This window comes from Cavia porcellus, unplaced genomic scaffold, assembly GCF_034190915.1.
Source record: "Cavia porcellus strain 051 isolate PalLab524CR breed Dunkin Hartley unplaced genomic scaffold, mCavPor4.1 scaffold_23, whole genome shotgun sequence".
NCBI lineage: Eukaryota > Metazoa > Chordata > Mammalia > Rodentia > Caviidae > Cavia > Cavia porcellus.
In genome coordinates this window covers 39,958,067-39,977,144 of record NW_026947506.1, presented here as the reverse complement: position 1 = coordinate 39,977,144, position 19,078 = coordinate 39,958,067, and the positions used below count along the sequence as shown (strand labels likewise).

At 46.2% G+C, this 19,078-nt stretch overlaps 1 long non-coding RNA gene across 1 annotated transcript; it reads left to right on the top strand.

The window, feature by feature from the left end:
• The first annotated feature begins 2,616 nt into the window (after positions 1 to 2,616).
• Positions 2,617 to 9,948, top strand: LOC134472507 (uncharacterized). Its single transcript, XR_010042349.1, has 2 exons — positions 2,617 to 9,704; positions 9,837 to 9,948. It is a non-coding gene; the product is annotated as an uncharacterized LOC134472507 (long non-coding RNA).
• The last annotated feature ends 9,130 nt before the right edge of the window (positions 9,949 to 19,078 follow it).

The window sequence follows — 19,078 nt, the reverse complement described above, 5'->3', positions numbered from 1 at the left end:
TAGATAAGGAAGAAATTGAGGCTGAAAGACAAGACTATGGACAGGTAATTCTCCATACTCAAGCAGCCAGGGAAGACTTATTAGACACACTTTTTCCTAACCCTGATTGGATCCTCTTCTGTGATTGTAGTTCCTTCATAAAAATGGGACAAGAAAGGCAGGGTATGTAGTAGTGACTCTGTATCAGACACTTGGAAGTTTCTCAGTTGCCCCAGGAACTAGTGCTCAGCTAGCAGAACTCACAGCTCTGACTAGAGCTTTACAACACAATGAAGGGCAAAAAGGCAGTATTTATACTAATTAAAAGTATGCTTTCCTAGTATTACTTGCCTATGCAGTCATATAGAAAGAAAAATTATCGGCCAGTGGATCTCTCCTAATCACAAGGAGACAGACGAACTTTTATTATTTGTTTGTATGCCCTGTGGTGGTTATTTACTGTACAGGGCACCAAAAAGGAGTTAATGATGTATCTCAAGGTAATCAAAAGAAGCTGCTCAAGGGCCCCACCTCCTTTAGGCCTCTCTGACCTGGGAAGGGTCCCCTGATCATATTTGACCCCATACTCTCAGTCAGAAACCAGATGGGCTGTCTGACATGGGTGTCAGTTCCTTCCAGCAGAATGGTTACAGTCTGATGGTAAACTATTCCTTGCTAGTGCAGTCAGTGGAAAATTATTAAGTCTTTGCATCAAATCTTCCACTTGGGGAGAGGCAAGACCCAGCAGATGGCTTCAAAATTATTCACAGGAAAGGGGCTTTCTCAAACAATACAACAGATAGTTAAGATGTTTGAGTTCTACCAAAAGAACGATTCTTTTACGTGGGCCACAGCTCCTCTAGATGTGGTAAACACCCCGAAGAAGACTGGAGATTCAGTTTTACTCATATGGCAAAGAGTAAGGGACCTCAATACTTACTATTCTTCTTATTATTGTTATCATTGGTTTTTTGAGACAGGATCTTGCTTTGTAGTAAAGCCTGGCCTTGAATTTACTATGAAAGCCCATGATGGTCTTGAACTCACAGTGATCCTCCTGCTTCAGCCTTCTGAGTGCTGCAATTACAGGTGTGCACCACTGCAATACTTACTGGTCTAGGTAGATACCTTCACCAATTGGGGTTGAGGTATTTTCTTGTAGAACAGTAAAGGCACAAGAGGTAATAAAGGTTTTGGTCTGAAAAATCACCCCCATATTTGGACTTCCTAAGAAATTACAGAGTGATAATGGGCTTTAAAATTTTTTTTTATAAAGCAACAGTCACACAGGGTGTCTCTCAGGCACTGGATATTCTCTGTCACCTCCATTGTGCATAGAAGCTAGAGTCTTCCAAAAAGGTGGAGAAAAATGAATGAGGCTCTAAAAAGACATCTTTGCAAAATGACTCAGGAGACCCACCTACAGTGGCCTTACTTACTACCTTTAGTTCTTATCAAAGTAAGAAATAAACACCTCAAATTCTGGGCCTGTCCATTTGAAGTGCTTTATGGACCCCCTTTTCTGCACTAACGATTTCCTCTTCTATACAGAAGTTGATGCCTTATGGAAGGATGTCACCTCACTGGATAAATTCCAAGACTCTTCAACAGCTGACAGAAGGTCAGCATAAAAGGAAGGGAAATCCCATATGTTCCTCCCACCCCAAGATTTCATCCTCAAATCACTGGGATCACGCAGGGACTCTACCTTCCTAGGTAAGCACTTTTTTAGTAAAATTGGTCTCAGGGTCACTTGAAGGCACTTAAGACAGGAGAGGGACCTAGCTGGTTGCACTGGGATGCATGGGCTGGTGTGTCTTTGAGCCTTCTATGTCTAAATTTTATTTTATTTATTGTGCGTTACTGGGGCTGGAGGCTAGGTGGCGCGCTACCACTGAGGTATAATCCCAACCCCCTACCCTATTTTTTTCTTTATTTTTTTTTTGAGACAGAGTGAGCTAAACTGCCTAGGAGAAACTGGAACTTGCAGTTCTCCTGCCTCAGCGTCCCCCAGTGCTGGGATTATAGGCATGTGCCACCGCGCCTGGCTTGTTTTTTAATATTTTAGCTCGTTTCCATTTTCCTCTCAGGAATGCCAGGATTGAGATGAATGCCAGAGCTGGCACTCTATCCAGTAGGCAACGCATGAACAAGTCACCTGTCATACAAGGCAAGTGTAGGACTGCTGCGAGGGTCCGGGGTGAGCAGCTGCCTTCATGGGCACCGCCCCTGCATAGGGCCGGCCTTAGGCTACAAGGTCTTGGGGGAGGGGCAGTTGGGTGGGCTCAGAGGTCTAGAGCTTTCCAAAAGGGTCTTCATCCTGGGGGCAAGGGCCTCTGGTGGCCCCGTGCTGGGTCCTTTGTGCTCTGGTCATGGGAGTGCCATCTGCCAGTACTATCTGTCTGCCTCTCCCTGGAGCCACCTGACTCCTCCAGGAAAGCCTTCAGAACTCCCATGCCGGGGTGGGGGGTGGGGTCGGAAGGCAGCAGGCCTGGATGTCCTCCTTCTTGGTACTCCCCTGCATCTGGCTCATCTGTATCCCTGCAGAAAGCCTGGCTTGCCTGCCCTGACTTCTCGTCCCCGAGTCCTCTGGGCCTCCTTAGGGGCAGGGGCTGCAGACAGGTGGGTGGGGAGGGGTTAGTTGGCTTCAGGATCAGAACAGGAGTCTGAGCCTGACCCAGCCTGGCCCAGCGTGGGTGTGACAGCGGCCCACTAGCCCCAGTCGGCACAGATGTGGCTGTGAGCAGGCAGCTCTCCGCGCTGGGCGCAGGGAGGGCTGTGTCACCATGTGGCTTTTGTCCCCTCTCCTAGTTTAGGAGGCGCCTGCTGTCCTTTACTGTTTGCATGCTTTACCTATGTTTCTACTGTTGTACGGCTTCTCTACAGACCCACTAAATTCAAGACTTCATTCCTGAGTCTGAGTCTAAGCTGGAAGCAGAATGCACAGCCGTTATCCCAGCACTCCGCAAGGTTGAGCCAAGTTTTAGCCCATTCTGAGCAACTTAGCGAGATTCTGTCTCAAAATGAAAAACAGAAAAGAGTTGGAGATGTAGCCGAGCATGAAAGCCCTGGGTTCCAACTCAGCTATACACTAACAAAATCTGCCTTCCCCGCCGCTCGAGGCTCTCGGATCACGGGTTTTGGCTCTGGTCCAGCTGAACGGGGCTCGAGACTCCGGAGCTGGGATTTCCAGGGGTGTCCCTGAGACCGCCACGGCTTTTTATCCTTTCCATGGACTTCAGCTCTGGCTCCCAACAGCCCATCGTCTCGGGGTTGGTAGAGGGTGGCCGGTCGGCTAAGGGTTCCAGACTTCAGACTCGCCGCCACCTCCTGGCACAGCTAAAGGAAACCTTTAGCCTTACCCAAAAGTGGGGGGGGGGGGAAACGCCACTATAACGTCATTTCCTGTTCAGCCCCTAGACTCGCGCTGGCTTCTGTGAAATCTAGCACCGCCTGTGCTGCTAAGTGTTACTACGGGACCCCGTAGAGGTCCTACGGGTCCTCACTAGGACCATTTCTCCTTTCAAAACCCCGCTCCGGCTTCCGGGCCTGTTTGAATCTTTCCACATGTACGCTGCGGTGAGGTGTGTTTTTCCCCGCAGTGCGGCTCCCCACGGAACGGCCTCAACTAAAAGGCCAAGTCTACCTCCATCTGACTTCCGGCTTCGTGGCATTACAGCATGCCCCTGGATTTCTACTGCTGCTGCGGCTTCTGCTTAGGAGCGGAGGCTGCTTACTGACCCCAGCTGGGATTCCCTCCTGGCCGTCATCCATTCTTGCAGACTTTGCGACTTCTTTTTGCATTTTCGAGTTTCCTGTAATATTAATCGGTATGAATATAGATAGTGTGTGCTGGGTACAGTATTTTTTTTTTTAAGCCTCGGTTTATCCTTTCCCTGAACTCCAGATAGAAGGTCCCTGGATCGCAGGGTAGAAAGTGGGAGCTCCCATCAGATCCCTATGTCTCTTGGCGCAGGTTCCCTCGGTTCTGAATCTCCCTTTATGGTGCTAACTAGTAGTTGAGGTCCAGGACATGTTTGTGCACCACTTCGCAGTAGATGTGCTGTAGAAAATCAAACAGAAGGAATACCATAGCCCATATTAAGAAAAAAAAAGTTTGAAGGGAAAATCCTCGTGGTGAAAGATAAATATTTTCCTAATAAAGTCAGGAATAAGGTTTAATTGTCAGCTGGCCATCCTGGTGCACACTAGTAATCCTAATATTCTGGGAGGCTGAGGTAGGAGAATTGCAATCTCGAACCCAGCCAGGGCAATTCAGGAAAACCTTTTCTTAAAACCTTAAAAACTGAAAGTTAACATAAATATGTATCTGGTTGCTGAATACTATTCAAATGAGTTTCGTTTGAAATGATTTAAAAATATAGTAATTTGGGGAAATAGCTCAGTAGTAGACCTTCATAGGGTCACAATAGAATATGAATCTCATTAAGTTTTCTAACTAATCCTAACTGTGGGAAATAGGCCAAGGAATAGGGTAGACAAAGAGAGGAAAACCAGATACAGGCACTGAATGGCTCTGGGAGTTGTATCAAGAGAGCAGAGAAGAGCTGACAGGACACAGAAAGCCAAATGCACAGATAATAACCCACCTCCACCTCTACCTCCAATAAAATATAAGGGAAGCAAAGAGAAGGGGCTAACTTTAAGGCAGTATGTACTCACACCTGAGCATATTATATGATATACACATATATTCATATACATATATAGTACAACAGATATCCTTATACTCCCTTGCTCACTCTAAAGTAACCATTGAATAAGGTACTCCCTTGCCAAGTAATCATCTTCCAAAGATAGGGGATTGAAAGGTAGGTCAAGGACAAGTAAACGGAAAGAAGCTGCACATAGATTACTAGCAGAGAGGATATTAGGCAGAAGTTCCTAGAAGCCAATCTAGTTATGGCAAGTTCCAGGTGTGGAGAAAGGGGTAGCTAGCTCTCCTCTCCTGTCCCTTCCTTTTCCTCTTTACATATAGTCTTCCTTTCCTTAAACTTTGCCCCTCTAAGTTTTTATTGGGGCTGAGTTTATGACCCCAGTGGAATGTTTGGATAACAGAGTAGTGTTGCTTGTCTGCAGGATGCAACATTTTTTGTTCAACTGGGAACCGGATGAGACTTGTATGAGCCTGAGGCCTTCTGTTTGGTCCCATCCAGAGACAACAAAGTGCCTCTTTCATTTTTCCATATACCTGCTGGAGGGGATGTGGCTTGGCCTGCAGCCAGTGCCCACCTCCTTATCTCCCTTTGCTCCCCAACCCCTGTGAACTGGGACAACTTGCTTCAGTCTCCTCCCTAGCTATTACCACCATTGCCATTCTCCCTCCAGCTTGAGTGCAACCAGTCAGTATGGTACCGTTGCTCCACGCTTGCCACCTCAGATGGTACTGTTACCTTTTTGAAGAAGGGAGGGGGCATTCTGGCCTGGCTAAGATGAGGAATGGAGGAATCTGGGCCCCTTATTTGCATACCTAGTATTAATAGTAACCAAGATTAAAGATTTTTGGGCTATTGATTCTGGGAATTCTTGAGTCTTTTCCTGTTGCAAGGTGTGGTCTGAATAGGGGATCTGTGTTCCATAGACTTCCTTTTTTCTTTTTCTTTTTCTTTTTCTTTTCTTTTTTTTTTTTTTTTTTTTGTCTTTTTCCTTTTTATCGGTACCAGGGATCTAACTCACGACTGCTTGCTTGCAAGGCAGGCTCTTATGCCGCTGAGTTAAATCCCCAGCCCCTCCATAGACTTTCTTGATGTTTACCCTTGTCTCCTCTCTGCTGGACTCCAATCTGTGCAAGTAATTTGTGGCTTACTTTTGGACTGTGTACTTGTCTGAGAAAATACTAGTCCTTATATTTTTGTTACACTATTTGCTGCAATATAGTCTGTCATGATTGTTTTTCTTGTGAGTCTGCCTAGTGCTGTTATTTTTATCTTTATTTATTTATTTTTTTGGTACCAGGGACTGAACTCACAATCTCGTGCCTGACATACAGGCACTCTGCTGCTGAGCTATATCCCTGTTCCCTAGTGTTGTTGTTTTTTTTTTTTTTTTTTTTTTTTAGAAATACTGAGGGTGTGTTCTATGGAAGAGCTGTGATATTTTGGTTAGCGCAGATCTCTTATCCCAGGTTGTAGCCATAAAGTACTAAGTTCAAAATTTGCCTGTTAAAGTTGCCCACCAAATAGGAAAACCGCACAGTATTCCAAAGAACTTGCCGGTAGGATACCTCTTGGCTAACTGGGGCAAATTGAAGGAGGGTGATTTAAAGAAAAAAGAGGCTGATCTCATATAACACAACTTGGCCTCAGTGTAAGTTGGGAAACCAATTATATGACCCAAAGACTGAGTCGCTGAATTATAATACGGTTCTCTAGCTAGGTCTATTCTGTAAAGGGGAAGGGAAGTGTCAAGATATCCCTTACATCCAGGTGTTTATGAAACTATTTGTATGGCTGTGGTTTCTAAATCCCCCAGCTTTATCCCCAACCAGGATCAAGGCATCTTTATCTCGGCCCTCTCCACCACTTGCCCCATCAAGATCTCAGAACTGAGATCAGGAAACAAACAGATTCTTCTGGAATCTGTTTCCATTATGAAATGTTAGGTGGAGATGGAAGCATTATCAGGGTACATGTTCCCTTCTCTGCAACAGACATGACTCAGTGTAAAGAAAGTTTTGGCAGTTTTTCAAGAATTTTGATAAGTTTAGGCATGAATTCATTAAACTGATTGCAACTTTTGTTCTAGCGTGGAGAGACTTGATTATGGAATTAACCATTGCTGCACTCCTGATGGGAAAGAATGTGTTTTTACTACTAAAGTAGCTGATACATTGGCCTTAACTCCAGACCATGATGTTCAGAGGGCTGCAGAGGAAGAAGTTCCTGTGCAGACCCCAAATGGTATGGTGAAAATTCTATTCATAAGAGAATGGAAAATTTTGTAACTTGTATCTTGGAAGAAATGGGGCAGTGTCTGGTTAAGCCTATCTATTATGATCAGGTTAAAGTGGTAACTCGAAGAGAATCCTGCTTCTTTTCAGATCTCCTGTCAGACGCCTTCTGAAATATACTCACACTGATGCCGGGTCAGCAGGAGGGACAGCCTTTTTTTTTCTGGTCTTTTGAGATAGGGTCTCACTTTGCAGTTCAGGCTGGTCTTGACTCACTTTGTAGTCTCAAACTTGCAGTGATTTTCCTGCCTCCGTCTCCCAAGTCCTGGGATTAGAAGGGAAAGCTTTGATAGCAATGGATTTTATGCTGCACTCTGATCCATATATGTGGAGGAAGTTATGAAAACTTGAGGCAGTTCAATGTGATCCCAATCAAAATTCCAATAGCATATCTCATAGAATTAGAGAAAACAATCCTAAAATTCATCTGGAACTAAAAGAGACTTAGAATATCAAAGGCAATCCTGGGCAACAAAGACAAAACAGGAGGCATCACAATCCCTGACTTGAAATTGTACTATAATAAAGCTACTATGATAAAAACAGTGTGGTACTTGGAAAAAAAAAAAAACAGACCCAAAGATCAATGGAACAGATTAGAAGATGCAGAAACAACTCCAGACACATTAAGCCACGATTAATGGCTCTGAACGTGGTGGAGCCCGGAAGACTTTGTACTGCCTCAGTCCAGGGTCTCCCTTTCCGGAGAATCTGTTTGATCCTAGGCGCAAATATGCACACTGGTTTCTTGCCAAGTAAGTTTTGGAAGGGGAAGGTGCCTGTTCAGTGTCTCCAATAACTGGAACTAGGCAGAGGGAGCAAAGACAGATAAGAGATTAGACAAAAGATGCAACTTTTGGCTGCTTTAATTCAACTGCCACCTCAGGGTAACTCAGAATCCCTTCCATCAAAATTGGAAGACATCTCTGTCAGTCTGCAAGGTCTTGGGTAACCATTGGCTTGGCAGCTAAAGAAAAATATCAGTCTTGTTATGGATACCAGGACATTTTTTTAAAAACCAAAATCCTGTCTAGGAATGTTTTGTTTGTTCAGTTTACATAGTCTACGTAATATGTTGTTCACCAAGTTCTGTAGGCCTTACTTTGAGCCCCCGTTACCTAAATATATGTGAGCACATAAGTTGCAAGTGTACACCAAGACACTTTGAGGCCTTTTTTGGAAATGATTGGCTGTGCCCGAGATGCCTGAGTTTGTCTGACCTGGGAAACTCTTACTGTTACCTTTGTCTCTCTTTGTCACATCATCAGGTAGCAACAGAAGCCCTTAACCCAAACACTGAGAGATGTCTCTTGGTTGGAACCCTCTGTCTCCTGGTACTTATTTATATACAGTGACAATAGGATATTTTGTTTGTCTGAGAGTTGTGACTACAATTTTCTCCTGATGAGGAAAGCCACTAAGTTTTCTTTGGAAGTACTGATTGCTAAGTAGGGTCAAGATGTCTTAATGACAAATGGATGTCATTAGATGACCAGAGGCCAGTTGTTGCCATTGGCTCTTCTGTTGATAATGGAGGATATGGAAGGAAATGGATTTTGTTTTGATGATAAAGCTATAGAAAGAGATGCCCACTATAGGTTTAGAGAATTAAATGAGTGAGATGCAAGGAAACATGGCTATAAAGGGATAATATATTCATATAAGAAGGAATTTTGAGGCTGCATGTGGTGGTACATGCCTATAATCCCACCACTCAGAGGCTGAGGCAGGAGAGTTGCCAAAAGTTCAAGGCCAGCCTGGGATACATAGTGAATTCAAAGTTAGCCTGCTCTACAAAGTGAGACCTTGTCTCAAAAAAAGAAAAAAAAAAAGAGTGGGGGGAAGGAAGATAGGAAGAAAGAATTTTGAATGATGAAATTTTACCAGAAGAGTAAAGTAAGCGGCACAGGATTTGCAAGGGATGAAGCTTATGAAGGGAAACTGCATGTACATGTAGAAAAGTTGGCTATAGCTTGAGCTCAGTAAAAAAGCAGCCCAGACAATGGACCCAGGAAGGTTGCTGGCTATGGTTTTGGACCAACCTCTGCAGCAGCGTCCCCAGTCCTCTGATTGAGAGAAGAGGGTCTCAGACCCCAGGGTATCAAGATCTCTTCAGTGTGTTCCCATAACCAGCTGTGTGGATCCACCTCTGCCACATCCCACACAGCTCTTGATGTTCCCAGGATGGGGACAGTTAGAGGACGGAGAAAAAAAAAAACAAGAGTCAGAATACAGAAAACAGACCAGATGGAGCCCTCTCTCCTGATTGGAAATAAGCAAGGAAGAAGGAGGAGGAGGAGAAGGAGAAGAAGCAAAGGAATGGCTGCAGTGCATTTATTTATACACTTGGGAGTTGTCAGGTGAAACCTCTCCATCTAAGAGATTATCCACATGGCTTGTCTCAGGTGCCCAGTGTTCTTGAGCTTAGAGCAGCTTACCCATGTGACTTGCCTCAGGAGCTCTGTGTTCTTGAGGCTGGCCTTGCTCCAGCTCTACATGTGATTGGTCTCCAGCTTCAGCTGCTCCCCACATCTCCTCCATTTCTGTTTTATAGTTATAAGTGATGGGTAGTAACTTGAGGTTGAAGGAGCTGTGTTTGGGGGACTCTGTAGCAGATCTTCTCCTCAGATCTTTTCCATTCTAGATGAACTTGTTTGATTTGGGTTAAATATTCCCAGTCTAAGACTTTAAATCTCTGTATTTAGCAATTTAATCCTATACATCACATTATCCTGAAACAGTGATCAATTACTTGGTTTTTTTTTTTTTTTTTTTTTGTCTTTTTCCTTTTTATCGGTACCGGGGATCGAACTCACGACCGCCTGCTTACAAGGCAGGTGCTTATGCCACTGAGCTAAACCCCCAGCCCCCAGTGATCAATTACTAGTGTAGTTGGCAATTGTTTTATACTTCTTATGGTTATAATTTTCTGCTGGGTGTTCAATACCAAATTAAGGTGTGATCTGTGTTAATAAATTTTTGTTTTTTATGAAAACGTTCCCTCATGTCCTGTGTCATCATTTAGCTCAGGGGTTAACCCCCACAGGGGGTGCAAGGTGGATTGAGGATTCATGAGCTAGAAAAATAGCATCCATATAATGAATAAGGTAAGCAGATGGATGAGCTTGAGAGACTAATGAAATGGCCGCAGCCACAAAGTCTTGACGTAGAGTTGGAGTATCTGCCATTCCTTGTGGCAGACAGTGCCATAGAAACGGTGCATAGGGGCCTGATGGTAATGGAGGCTAAAGTAAAGACAAAGTGTTGTTTGGAGTTTTTATGTTTTTTGGATGGAGAGGGATTGTAAAAAAGCAGTCTTTTGAATCAATCACCATGAGGGAAAAATGCAAAGGAACAGCTAAGAGATTGGGCAGTCCTGGTTGAAGTATTCCTATAGGTTCCATGGTTTGATTAACAGCCTGCAAATCCTGTAATGCCCTCCACCATCCTGACTTCTAACTTCTTTTTTATTATCCAGGAGCTAGTGGAGGATTCTAGGTGTCCTGCCATCATCTGTTCATTAATGAATGTATGAGCTGCTATAAGCTTCTCCTGAGTGAGGCACCATTTATCAGTCCATACAGGTTCATCAGATATCCAAGTTATTGTGGATGTTGTCTATGGGGTCAGAGAAGAGATCAAGGCCTCTCCTGAAAATGTGAAAGTGAGTAGCCTATACAGGGAGATATCTATATATATCTAAATCTATATCTGTATCTATATCTGGAAGAGAGTCTCTCCTTCCTTGATTGAGTTTACCAAGCCCTTGAGTGGGAAGGAAGCTTTGTTGTAACATCTGATGTGTTATCAAAGAGTAAGGACTTGCCATATGTGATTCCATATCTGGTAATATTGTCATGACCCCTTAGATTGACTGGTTTATAGGGGAGGACAGAAGGTGATAAATGTCCAGAATGTCCTGCATCCCTCTGAGTTAACAATTTAACACTTGTATGAGGGTGAGAAACACCACCCACCCCCTGCAGATCTGAGGGTGCTACATCCAGGGCCCATGCTATGGGCCAACGGCATTGGGCAATAACAACCATCTGTACCTGTGTCTCAAAGCCCTTTGAATGTTTTTCCCTCAATAATCAGTTTTTTCTTGTGATGATCCTGTTTAATCTGTTAGACTGAATAAGATTCTGAAGACCAGAAACTCTTGAATCCTCTTTACTTTTTATAGATTTTCCAATTTTTGTCAAAGGAAGAATACCAATTGGGCAATACAAGAGTCTGGAGTGCCTTGAACAGTGTAGTCTGAGACATAACTTTGATATTTTCTGTATAATCAGTGTCAATGACACCAGGCAAAACTTAGAGACCTTTTATTTTTTTTAAATTAAAAAAATTTTTTGTCTTTTTGTCTTTTGAGTCTCCCTATGCAGTTCAGGTTGGCCTTGAGCTCATTTTGTAGCCCAGGCTGGTCTCAAACTCTCCACGATCCTCCTATCTCAGCCTCCCACCATGCACCAGGGATGAGCTAAATCTCCAACCCCCTATAATGTAGGGTTTTTTTGTACCGGGGATCGAACTCACAACCTTGTACCTGCTTGACTAGCACTTAATGCCACTGAGCTAAATCCCCAGCCCTAGAGGCCTTTTAAAATGAGACTGCTGCAGCCTAGCAGGAGTCCCACTCTTCTCCAAGGCAAAGGTCCATAGAATCCAGTATGAATACCCTAGGGTCACATTTTAGGAGTTAGTATAAATCTGGGGGAGGGACTGAGGTCCAATCCCCTGCTGTCTTTTGTGGCTGGCTGGAGATCAGAAACTTGCGTGGTGGCAGAGGGTAGGGCTGGTGAGGAACTGGGGAGAGTGCTCCTACGGTTTGGTGGGGCTGGGGCAGGCAGTTTCTGGAAGTTTCCTAGAACGGGTTAGCCTTGCACATCAGTTTTGGATCTACACTCATTTTCCCAATGACACCTCGTCTATACTTTGTACACATACTAGAAGGTTTTGTTGAAGGAACAAATAATGACTAATACTGCCTTTACCAGTGCAGCAGAGCAACTTCTGGCAAAGTGTCCCCAACATCCACAGCGGAAACAGGTAACCTTGTTCCTTCCTTTTCCTCTAGGCTGTGGATGAGTAGCCTGAGTGATGATTGCTGCCAAGGCAGCTCCTTGTGTGTCCAGGGACCAAGGTCTGCACAAATCCAAATCATCTGACAGCGTACACCTCTTTACACCATTTTTTTTTTGCATTTGAAAAGGCCAATTGTTGAAAAATGAGTTAGCCTCTGAATTATTGATTGTCCTCTCACAGGCCTGCAATAGGCATGTCACAAAATCCTGAAAAGTTTCATCAGAACTCAGGCAGATGGAGGTCAGATCAAGGTCACCCTTTGAAGGCCATTCCCTTTGAGCCTTTATTGCAGCTATTTTGATTTGTTTATATACTTGTAGCTTAAAAGTAATTTGATTGTTTGTATCAACAAAGGCACCCTCTCCAGTTTACTGTAAAGGCTATGTTGTGAGTTGCACTGCAAACAGCCTGATTCATGCACAATTTGATAAAAGTTTTCTTCTACAATAAATAACCCCCTAGACCAAAACATGCTTTAGCTATTCCTTTCCAACCATTTGGGGTCATAACTTGTCTTACAAATTCTATTAAACCTAAGATAAAAAGGGCCATGGCACCATACGTAACTGTAACTTGTGTTAATTTTTTTGAGGGGTCTTAAAATGTATGGCTTCATGATGATGTGTGGCTTGTCCTGGTTTATGAGGGATCTGGAGCTCAGCAACAGGGTAGACTTGTTGAAATCCTTCCATGGACTCCCCTTCTTTTTTTTGTCTTTTTGAGACAGGGTCTCGCTATGCAGTTCAGGCTGGCCTTGAGCTCACTTTGTAGCCCAGGCTGGTCTTGAACTCCCAATGATCCTCCTGCCTCAGCTTCCCAAATGCTGGGCTTACAGGAGTAAGCTACCATGCCTGGTTTCTCAAATGGCTTCTTTTAACACGAATTGCAAGGGAGAAAAAGATGATACTACTGCCTGAGAGGTGGAAGTTTTGGCCTGTGATGCAGCAAGGTTTCTCTGAGTTAAAGAGGCAGAAGCTGCCACTTCTGGTACAGTTAGTGTTACTGGTTTTGCCTTAGCATCTGTGAAACTGAAGCCACAGTGAAACACTTCTCTAGTGGGGAAAGGTCTTTTTGCCCCCCATCATTCCTTTCCTATCTGATTGAGCAAAGCTAGAGGGTTCAAGCTCTACCAGTGGGGCTGTTGTTTTATTGTGCCTTTTTTGCTTGGGACTGGTTTTTTTTTTTTTTTTAAATCGGTACCAGGGATCAAACTCACGACTGCCTGCTTGCAAGGCAGATTGCTTATGTCGCTGAGCTAAATCCCCAGCCCCTGCTTGGGATTGGTTTTAAAGATAGTGCTCCAAGCAGAATCCCCTGTGGTTGTCTCAAGAGGTACACAAACATTGAGACACTCCCTGATGCAGGTCCACAGAAGAAAAGTATGGGAATCCATAATAGAACAAAGATTTGTACATACATTTGTTTTTCCTGAGATCCAACTTGCCTCGTGCTTAACATCTGATAACTCAATACACCTCTCTCTGTTTGACTTCTCTGGCCTATTTCTCTCTTGGGCTTCTCTTCAGCCTGTTTTTCTCTTTGTGTGTGCACAGCTAGAGGTCTCCCCTTACCTGATCTCCAATGCATTTCCTCATTTCCTGGCTCCCTGTCCAGGGACCAGTTACTGTGTCTGATGCAGTTTCTCAGTGTTCCGAGGGTGAGGACAGTTAGGGGATGCAGAAAAGAGGACAAGAGTTGGAATACAGAGAACTGAGGCTGCAGCCCTCTCTCCTACTTGGAAGGAAGGAAGGAATGAAGGAAGGAGGGGAGGAAGGTGGAGGAGGGGGAGGAGCGAGAGCTGCAGTGCATTTATTTATACACTTGCGAGTCTGAGTATCATGAGAATCCTCTCTGCCTAAGAGTTTATCCGTGAGGCTACTCACAGGCACCTAGTGTTCTTGAGATTAGAGCAGTTTTATACATGTGAGTTGCCTCAGGTGCTGTGTTTTTGAGGTTGGGTTTGCTCCAGCCCTGCATATGATCAATCTCCAGCTTCAGCTCCTGCCCACTCACCTCTGCATGGAATCTGTGTCAGATAAATCTGTGGTCACCCTCTACTCAACATGGGACATCCATCTCTTGATAGTTGTCTTGTGAAGGCTGACGGCACTCTGGTTTTGCCCTATCCTGGCACGTGGCATTAGTAGACAGCCATGCTGGGGTGACTCCTGACATCTGGGCAGCAGTAAGGCGATAGTGTTGGGGCTGTGCAGTGTGCTCCCCTCCTCAGTATTAACCTCCTCTGTTGAGTCTTCACTGTGCTCTCTGAGGGAACATAGGCAGGAATGGCAACAGCACTTTGGAGGTGAGTGGCAGCACCTTCATGGTGAGTGGCATATTGGTGTCCTGCTGCAGGAAGGCTGAGGCTTGGGGGATGTACATACAGAAGAGGAGCAGGTTGCAGGTTGAACCTTAAACTGTCCCCTTTCTCCACAACCCCTGGACTGTGAAGATCCCAGAGCCAAACTGGGTGGGGTGATCATGCCTGTAATCCTGGCAGTCTAGGTGGCTGAGGCAGGAGGGTTGCAGATTTGAACCAAGGAAAGCTCAAGTAGATTTTGGGAGACCCTGTCTCAAAATAAAAATACAAAAAATGGCTGGAGATGTAACTCATTCAGAAAGGCCTGTTTTTAATCCACAATACTGAAAAATGAAATAAAACCAAAACAAAACCTCATAAACTGAAGGGAGGTGCACAGAGCAGCTACCACAAGGAAAAGACTGGGGAATAGCACTGTCTTGAGGGGCTGCGGTCCTTGTCTCAGACTCATACCAGGGAGGGAGTTGGGTCCCAGGGAAAAACCCAAGTCTGGGCAGGCATCTGTGGAGCAAAGGAGACCAGGATCAGCCACCCTTGGGGCTCCCTCTGCTCACTTTTTTTTTGTCTTTTTCAGTTTTTATCCGTACCAGGGATCAAACTCACAACCGCCTGCTTGCAAGGCAGGCGCTTATGCCGCTGAACTAAATCCCCAGCCCCCATCTGCTCACTTTTTCTCCTCACCACACTCTCCCTCTTCCAAGGGCCCTCTCCAGGTGCTGCACACCCCTCCACCAGGCCTGCAGCCTGGCCCAACATCCATGCCCCTGCCCCAGGAGGTCACACAGGAGACCTCCTGGGCAGCACTGACAGGTGCCTGGGGACACCTGCAGCCTACCTTTCTCTTCTGAGCCCAGGACCCTGGGGTCTGCTGCTCTCCTGCCCTTCCCACAGAGCCTGCACCTTTCTCCTTCTGGGTTGGAAACTCTTCCTGGAGCCAATTTGAAAGGTCAAGGGACCTCGCTTCCCTAAGGCCCTGTGTGTGTGTGTGTGTGTGTGTTTTACAGGAATGGAATGGAGGTCCTTCCATCTGAGCTACACATCCATCTATATTTTATTTTTTATTTTGAGACAAAGTTGTCAAGATTCCCAGGCTGGTGTTGATTTGGAGGTGCTCCTGCTTCAGCCTTCTAGCATTCTGGAATTACAGGCTCGTGGCACCATACATACCTGGCTCCAAAGGCTTTTTATTTTTTGGTTTCATTCATATTATTTTTCTTGTACAAAAACTCTGGTGGAGCCACTACTGGAGCTTGAATCATCCCGATAGAGATCAGAGACCCTGGTGGGGGTTTTCACAACATGGTCAATGAATTGGTAGAAATGGTCCCTTTCCAGAGGTCGGGAGTCAGGTCGCCATAGCCTTGCACACAACCTCATGGTGGCGTTGGCAAAGCTGCCCAGAGTGGCAGTGCAAGCCAGGCAGAGGCACCACCATCTGCCACACTGCCATCACCAGCAGCTTCTTGGGCACAGGGGCTGAGAGGATGCCAGAGCTTCAGTGGTGCTGGACAAGCTTCTTCTTCTGTGGCTTCTCTGCACAAGGACCATGGAGGGCTTGGCCAGCATAGGGGACTCTCAGATGGTGGTGGCTCCCTCTTTGGGCACCCAGACCATCATGACTGGGTCTGGAGGGTGACAAATGTCTTCAATCTGGGCCACTGTTCGGCTCCAGAGGTTTCTGTGCTAGCAGCATCTTCAGAGCTTTAAGCTTGAGAGATGCACCCTGGGAAATATGTCAAGTGTGACTTCTGGACAAGTAGGGAGAAGAGCTAGATCTCCTTGAGGAACTCCATCTTTAAGGCCTTCAGCACCAAGGTGACAGGAATCCACTCCTTGGCCTCAACCATGGGGCTGTGCTGTGACCTTTCCTGCCGCAGCTGCACCTGTATCATCCTTCATAAAGAGCAAGGGCCGAACTGGGCATGGTGGCTCACACCTGTAATCCCAGCACTCAGGAGGTTGAGGCAGGAGGATTGTTGTGAGTTCAAGACCAGTCTACAAAGTGAGCTCAATGGCATAGAAAGACCCTGTCTCAAACACACACACATACACACACAAACAACAAAGGGCCTCAGGACCCTTGGAGCCATCACTTCCCTGCCTCCTGGAGCTCTCTGGGCCAAGAACTGAGAATCAAGAACACGGCACCTGGAAAATTCTCCTGAACCTGGGCCACTGTGGGAGGAGTCTTTAGGTCCTGACCTGTATCTCAGCAGGCCTTCGAGAATGCTCCATTGGCACCTGGAGACACGATGACCAAGTACCATGACAGGCAGGTGTGTGAGAGGCTGGTGCCAATGTGGTCAAAAGAATTCACCAGTTAGTCCAGGATGCTGGAAAAGTTTGGTTTATTGATTTCACTGCTGGAAAGGAGCTTCGAGCCCCAGAGAAGATGGCGCCATCAGGGCGAAGCCTAAAACTTTTATGTTTGATTTCAGCAGGAGGAAGGCTCCGGAAATGTCATCCCGGGGCATTCTCCTCAGGTCACGGTGGTGCCACTGTCCAGCTCAGTGCCAAGGACAGCCAGCTGCTGCCTGAAGGCTGCTCGCATGTGTCCCACAGGGTGCAGAGCTCCTGGTGTTGCTAGAAAGCGTCCTCTTGGTAAAATCCATGGATAGAGCTGTCAAGATTGACTAATGTGGGTGGTCAAGGGGCTCAGAATAAAAGACACATGTTTGCATTTGAGGGGTGTGAAACGGGCATCCTGTCGGGATTGGGAAGACAAGCTGTTCTTCAAGACACAGCAGTGGTTAGGTTCCCAGCGTTGTGGGCCTAGATTCGGTGCATGATTATTGAGGTGGAAAGTTAGTGTCTGACTGCAGACTCATCACGCAGCTGCAGGGTGGCCTTTAAAGAACAATGGTAAAACAACCATGGTTCCCCCAGTCAGGGGCTGTGACAGGAAGGGGAGCCAGCCCACCTTGGGCTCAGAAAGACCTGGTGTAAGTCCTGCCCTTGCTGGCTCTGGGACCTTGAGAAAGTGAATTCGCCTGTGTGAATCTCGCTTCCTCGTGTGCAGAGCAGAGCAGAGCGAGCATTTGTTTCACACAGCTGTGTGAAGGTCAAGGCCTTGCTCCGTGCCTGCTACCCGGTGAGTGGGTGCACACGGGAATAGGTCCTTTCTGAAGGTGTTAATGAAGAAGTGGATCTGAATGCATTTGGGGACCAGGCATCAAGAGCATCTCCTGCCTCCAGACCTGTGGAAAAGCAACCCTCAGGCCCATAGCCCCAGGCCTACAGATTCAGAAACTGCAGGGCAGGCTTTAGCAAGCCCTGTTACGGGTCTGCTGAAATTGGTGAGTCACTACCACACTGAATGGGAATGTGGACTGTCAGGATTTTGAGACTAGGACCCGGAGTCTGTTAAAAATACAGATTCCTGCTGGGTGAGGTGGCTCTCACCTGTAATCCCAGCAGTCTTTAACTGGATGGCTGTGTGGGGCACTCATACCAGGGAGCATCCCTTGTGGCTGAGCTCCATTCGGTGGGTCTGGCTAGCACACAGAAATTGGGGGCTTGGCCACTTGTAGCTCTGGAAGCATCTTCTCTACCTCCTTCAACCTATGGTTCTTCTTTCTTATGTTCCTTGATGATCCACTTCATTTGGAGTCTGCGGACAATAACCTAAGAAAGGGGACACAGACAGGAAAGACAGCGAGGGGGATGGGACAGAGGAGGTAGTTAAGGGAGAGGGTGGTGACTGCTCACACTCCTCCTCCAAAGCCCCTCCCAGGGTCAGTTTATCACTTGTTTCCCTTTTTTGTTGTTGTTGTTGTACAATAGTGGGGAATGAACTGAGGATCTTTGTACTTGGCCCCTATTTGTTTAAAAAAGTTTGAGGCAATGTCTCAACAAGTCCCTATATTTCTCAGGTTGTGCTTGAACTGGTAATCCTCTTATCTCTGTCTCCCAGAGAGCTGGACTTATAGGCCTGTGCCACCACACTTGATCTCCAGATCTGTTATCCCCTGTTCCCTTCCTTCCTTGTCTTTTTTGGGAACTAGGACCAGGAGGAGAGGGATACTCTGATGGTCATGATCCGGATTCTTATCTTAGCATCATGAGGCCCAGGCAGTGTATGACTCCCACCAAACTGGTCATATCTTTCCAAATGCACTTAAGAAATTTTGATAAACTTCTGACCACTGCTATGGCTCCAGAGACAGGGATGGCTCTGGATGAGTTTCTCCAACACACCAGTAAAGGGAGGTGCCCCCAACACCTTGTCCCATGTCTATGCTCCCAGAGTCCCATGCACAGGTGAGAGTCCCAGAGAATGAACACCTTGGCTGAGGACAGTTCCAGCCCATTGTAAGAGTCCTGTCCCTGATCACAAACCCAGAGCTCCTTGTAGAACTGTGGAGCCTATTGCTCTGGCCTGGGCCCTTCTTGCCCACATCTAAGGAAGGAAACTGACACTGGTCGAGGTGCATGCTGGGTGCTTTCCCTGTGCTGTCATGTGATTTTTTATGGAGTCCCATTCTGAGATTCAGGAAGTCAGAGAACTTGCTGCAGATTATAAATCCAAGGGTCTGGACAGCCAAGGGCCTCAGCTAGCTGGGCTTCTGTGGAACAGGACAGGTCCCACTGCAGCTGCTCACAGGGTCCCCTGAAGGCTGAGGCTGCTGGTTCCCACTTGCCCTCTAGGTGGGATGCTTTTCCCTGGTTGCTCTTTGCCTGCCTTGGGCTAGGCCCAGGTTTTCAGGGAGGAGCCTGCTCCC